This window comes from Oncorhynchus gorbuscha, unplaced genomic scaffold (assembly GCF_021184085.1).
Source record: "Oncorhynchus gorbuscha isolate QuinsamMale2020 ecotype Even-year unplaced genomic scaffold, OgorEven_v1.0 Un_scaffold_8186, whole genome shotgun sequence".
Classification (NCBI taxonomy): Eukaryota; Metazoa; Chordata; class Actinopteri; order Salmoniformes; family Salmonidae; genus Oncorhynchus; species Oncorhynchus gorbuscha.
Window position 1 is genome coordinate 2,501 of NW_025751416.1, and position 4,645 is coordinate 7,145.

The 4,645-nt window shown below is 47.6% G+C and overlaps 1 long non-coding RNA gene across 1 annotated transcript in view; it reads right to left on the reverse strand.

The window, feature by feature from the left end:
- The window catches only part of LOC124029922, a 3,595-nt gene extending 1,074 nt beyond the window's left edge, over positions 1 to 2,521 (reverse strand). The window contains exons 1-2 of the long non-coding RNA XR_006837867.1: positions 2,362 to 2,521; positions 1,476 to 1,604 (exon numbers count right to left, since the gene is read on the reverse strand). This is a non-coding gene — a long non-coding RNA (uncharacterized LOC124029922). The remainder of the gene's footprint in view (positions 1 to 1,475; positions 1,605 to 2,361) is intronic.
- Between the last annotated feature and the right edge of the window lie 2,124 nt (positions 2,522 to 4,645).

A 4,645-nucleotide genomic window follows, 5' to 3' on the forward strand; every position in this document is an offset into this window, starting at 1 on the left:
AGAGAAAGGGTGGAGAGAGAGAAAGAGAGAGAGAGAGAGAAAGGGTGGAGAGAGAGAGAAAGAGAGAGAGAGAAAGGGTGGAGAGAGAGAGAAAGAGAGAGAGAGAAAGGGTGAAGAGAGAGAGAAAGAGAGAGAGAGAAAGGGTGAAGAGAGAGGGAAAGACAGAGAGAAAGGGTGGAGTGAGAGCGAGCGAGAGAGAGAGTGGAGTGAGAGCGAGCGAGCGAGAGAGAGAGACAGAGAGAGAGAGACACAGAGAGAATGAGAGACAGAGAGAGAGAGTGAGAGAGAAAGGGTGGAGAGAGAGAGAGAGGGTGGATAGAAAGAGAGAGAAAGAGAAAAAGAGAGAGAGAGAGAGAGAGAGACAGAGAGAGAGAGTGAGAGAGAGAGAGAGACAGAGAGACAGAGAGAGAGAGAGAGAGAGAGAGAGAGAGAGAGAGAGAGAGAGAGAGAGAGAGAGAGAGAGAGAGAAAGAGAGAGAGGGAAAGAGAGAGAGAAAGGGTGGAGTAAGAGCGAGCGAGAGCGAGAGCGAGAGAAAGTGTGGAGAGAGAAAGTGAGAGAGTACGAGTGAGAAAGGGTAGAGAGAGGGAGAGTGAGAGAGAGCGAGAGAAAGAGGGAAGGGTGGAGAGAAAGGGAGAGAAAGAAAGGGTGGAGAGAGAGAAAAAGGATGGAGAGAGAGAGAGAAAGGTGGAGAGAAAGGGAGAGAAAGAAAGGGTGGAGAGAGAGCAAGATCCAAAAAAGGTGGTGAGAGAGAGAAAGAGAAAGAAAGAAAAAAGAAAGATGAAAGAGAGAGAGAGAAAGAAAGAAAGAGAGAGAGAAAGAAAGAAAGAGAGAAAGAAAGGGAAAGAGAGAGAGAGAGCAAGATCCAAAAAAGGTGGTGAGAGAGAGAAAGAAAGAAAGAAAGAAAGAAAGAAAGAAAGAGAGAGAGAGAGAAAGAAAGAAAGAAAGAGAGAAAGAAAGAAAGAAAGAGAGAAAGAAGAAAGAAAGAAAGAAAGAAAGAAAGAAAGAAAGAAAGAAAGAAAGAAAGAAAGAAAGAGAGAGAGAGAGAGAGAAAGAGAAGAAGGATGGAGAGAGAGAAAGAGAGAGAGAAAGAGAAAAAGGATGGAGAGAGAAAGAAAGAGAAAGGGTAGAAAGAGAGAAAGAGATAAAAAGAGAGAAAGAGATAAAAAGAGAGAAAGGGTGGAGAGAAAGAGAGAGAAGGATGTGAACATGACAGAGAGAGAGGTGCTGCTAACACAGACCACAAAGGCCTTAACCAGACCACATAGAGATTTATTATCAACTGAAGATGCTCGTTAACATGTAATGATCGCTGCTCCAAACCGCAAATGAACCTTCACACACTGGGTTAACACACACACACACACACAGGGAAGAGCAGTTAGCTTATATCTGGTTGGTTAATATGCCTTCCTTTATTCTATTGTACGTTTGCTGTTATTATCTAACAAGACTCACACACACACATAAAGTCCTACCCTCTAGTTGGAGTGGGCCCTATTGTTGGTGAACTGGCCCATAGGTGTGTGTTCGGAGCGGCCAGGAGAGTACATGCCCTCGGAGGCTCCCGTAGGCACATGGTGGAAGAGGAACCAGAAACCGGTCTCCTTGAAGGACACACACACAGTATGTTAACACACACACACCATACTATACATAACAAATGAATTTACAGTAATTCATCAGACTGGACATTGGGGTAATGAGGCCTACATACATACTGTACACCTGAAGACAAGGACAGATAGAAAGAGTGAATGGGAGACAGAGAATGAGAGAGAGAGAGAAAGAGAACAATGAGAGAGTGAGGAGAGAGAGTGAGGAGAGAGAGAGGACAGAGGAGATATACTTTTGTATATTATCTACCTCACTTGCTTTGGCAACGTTAACACGTTTCCCCTGTCAATAAAGACCCTTGAATTCAATTGAATTGAGTGAGAGAGGACAGGGGAAAAAGGGATAGAGAGAGAGGGAGAGGGAGGGAGTGAGGGAGGGATGGAGGGAGGAGAGAGAGAGGACAGGGGAGAGAGAGAGAGAGAGAGAGAGAGAGAGAGAGAGAGAGAGAGAGAGAGAGAGAGAGAGAGAGAGAGAGAGGAGGGATGGAGAGGGAGGGAGTGAGGGGGGATGGAGGGAGGAGAGAGAGAGGACAGGGGAGAGAGAGAGAGAGGGAGAGGGAGGGAGTGAGGGGGATGGAGGGAGGGAGGAGAGAGAGGACAGGGGAGAGAGAGAGAGAGAGAGAGAGAGAGAGAGAGAGAGAGAGAGAGAGAGAGAGAGAGAGAGAGAGAGAGAGAGAGAGAGAGAGAGAGAGAGAGAGAGAGAGAGAGAGAGAGAAAGCAAGCGAGGGAGATTGGGAGAGAGACTTACCTCTGAGCCTGCTGCTGCACAGTTGATGAGGTTGTTATTGGGGTTGGCAATCCAAAAGGTGGACGTAGCACTGGAAGAGACAAGGAAAGACAAGAGGGAGGAAAAGAGAGAGAGAACGTGAGAGAGAGGAGGGAGAGAGAGAAAGAGAACGTGAGAGAGAGGAGGGTGAGAGTGAGAACGTGAGAGAGTGAGAATGTGAGAGATAGGAGGGTGAGAGAGAGAACATGAGAGCGAGAGAGAGAACATGAGAGAAAGGAGGGAGAGAGAGCGAGAGAGAGAGAATGTGAGAGAGGAGGGTGAGAGAGAGAGAACGTGAGAGAGAGGAGGGAGAGAAAACAAGAGTTGTTGATTACCCCTGTGTCCTACTCCTCGCTTCAGGCAGCACCTCAACAGCCTTGGTTTCTCAAATGACTGCCTCGCCTGGTTCAACAACTACTTCTCAGACAGAGTTCAGTGTGTCAAATCGGAGGGCCTGATGTCCGGACCTCTGGCAGTCTCTATGTGGGTGCCACATGGTTCAATTCTCGGGACGACTCTTTTATCTGTATATATCAATGATGTCGCTCTTGCAGCTGGTGATTCTCTGATCCACCTCTACACAGACAACACCATTCTGTATACTTCTGGCCCTTCTTTGGACACTGTGTTAACTAACCTCCAAACGAGCTTCAATTCCATACAACTAAATGCATGCTCTTCAACCAATTGCTGCCTGCACCTGCCCGCCCAGCCAGCATCACCACTCTGGATGGTTCTGACTTAGAATATGTGGACAAAGGGCCTCCTGGGTTGCGCAGTGGTCTAGGGCACTGCATCGCATCACTAGCTGTGAGACTCTCTGGGTTCGCACCCAGGCTCTGTCGCAGCCGGACACGACCGGGAGGTCCGTGGGGCAACGCACAATTGTCCGGTTTAGGGAGGGTTTGGCCGGTAGGGATATCCTTGTCTCATCGTGCACTTGCGACTACTGTGGCGAACCGCGCACAGTGCACGCTAACCAGGTCGCCAGGGGCACGGTGTTTCCTCTGACACATTGGTGCGGCTGGCTTCTGGGTTGGATGTGCGCTGTGTTTTTATTTGTTTTATTTATTTCACCTTTATTTAATCAGGTAGGCTAGTTGAGAACAGGTTCTCATTTGCAACTGCGACCTGGCCAAGATAAAGCATAGCAGTGTGAACAGACAACACAGAGTTACACATGGAGTAAACAATTAACAAGTCAATAACACAGTAGAGAAAAAAGGGGAGTCTATATACAATGTGTGCAAAAGGCATGAGGAGGTAGGCGAATAATTACAATATTGCAGATTAACACTGGAGTGATAAATGATCAGATGATCATGTACAGGTAGAGATATTGGTGTGCAAAAGAGCAGAAAAGTAAATAAATAAAAACTGTGGGGATGAGGTAGGTGAAAATGGGTGGGCTATTTACCAATAGATTATGTACAGCTGCAGCGATCGGTTAGCTGCTCAGATAGCTGATGTTTGAAGTTGGTGAGGGAGATAAAAGTCTCCAACTTCAGGGATTTTTGCAATTCGTTCCAGCCACAGGCAGCAGAGTACTGGAACGAAAGGCGGCCGAATGAGGTGTTGGCTTTAGGGATGATCAATGAGATACACCTGCTGGAGCGCGTGCTACTGATGGGTGTTGCCATCGTGACCAGTGAGCTGAGATAAGGCGGAGCTTTGCCTAGCATGGCCTTGTAGATGACCTGGAGCCAGTGGGTCTGTCGACGAATATGTAGCGAGGGCCAGCCGACTAGAGCATACAAGTCGCAGTGGTGGGTAGTATAAGGTGCTTTAGTGACAAAACGGATGGCACTGTGATAAACTGCATCCAGTTTGCTGAGAAGAGTGTTGGAAGCAATTTTGTAGATGACATCGCCGAAGTCGAGGATCGGTAGGATAGTCAGTCTTACTAGGATAAGCTTGGCAGAGTGACTGAAGGAGGCTTTGTTGCGGAATAGAAAGCCGACTCTTGATTTGATTTTCGATTGGAGATGTTTGATATGGGTCTGGAAGGAGAGTTTGCAGTCTAGCCAGACACCTAGGTACTTATAGGTGTCCACATATTCAAGGTCGGAACCATCCAGTGTGGTGATGCTAGTCGGGCAAGCGGGTGCAGGCAGCGATCGGTTGAAAAGCATGCATTTGGTTTTACCAGCGTTTCTAAGAGCAGTTGGAGGCCACGGGAGGAGTGTTGTATGGCATTGAAGCTTGATTGGAGGTTAGATAGCACAGTGTCCAATGACGGGCCGAAAGTGTATAGAATGGTGTCGTC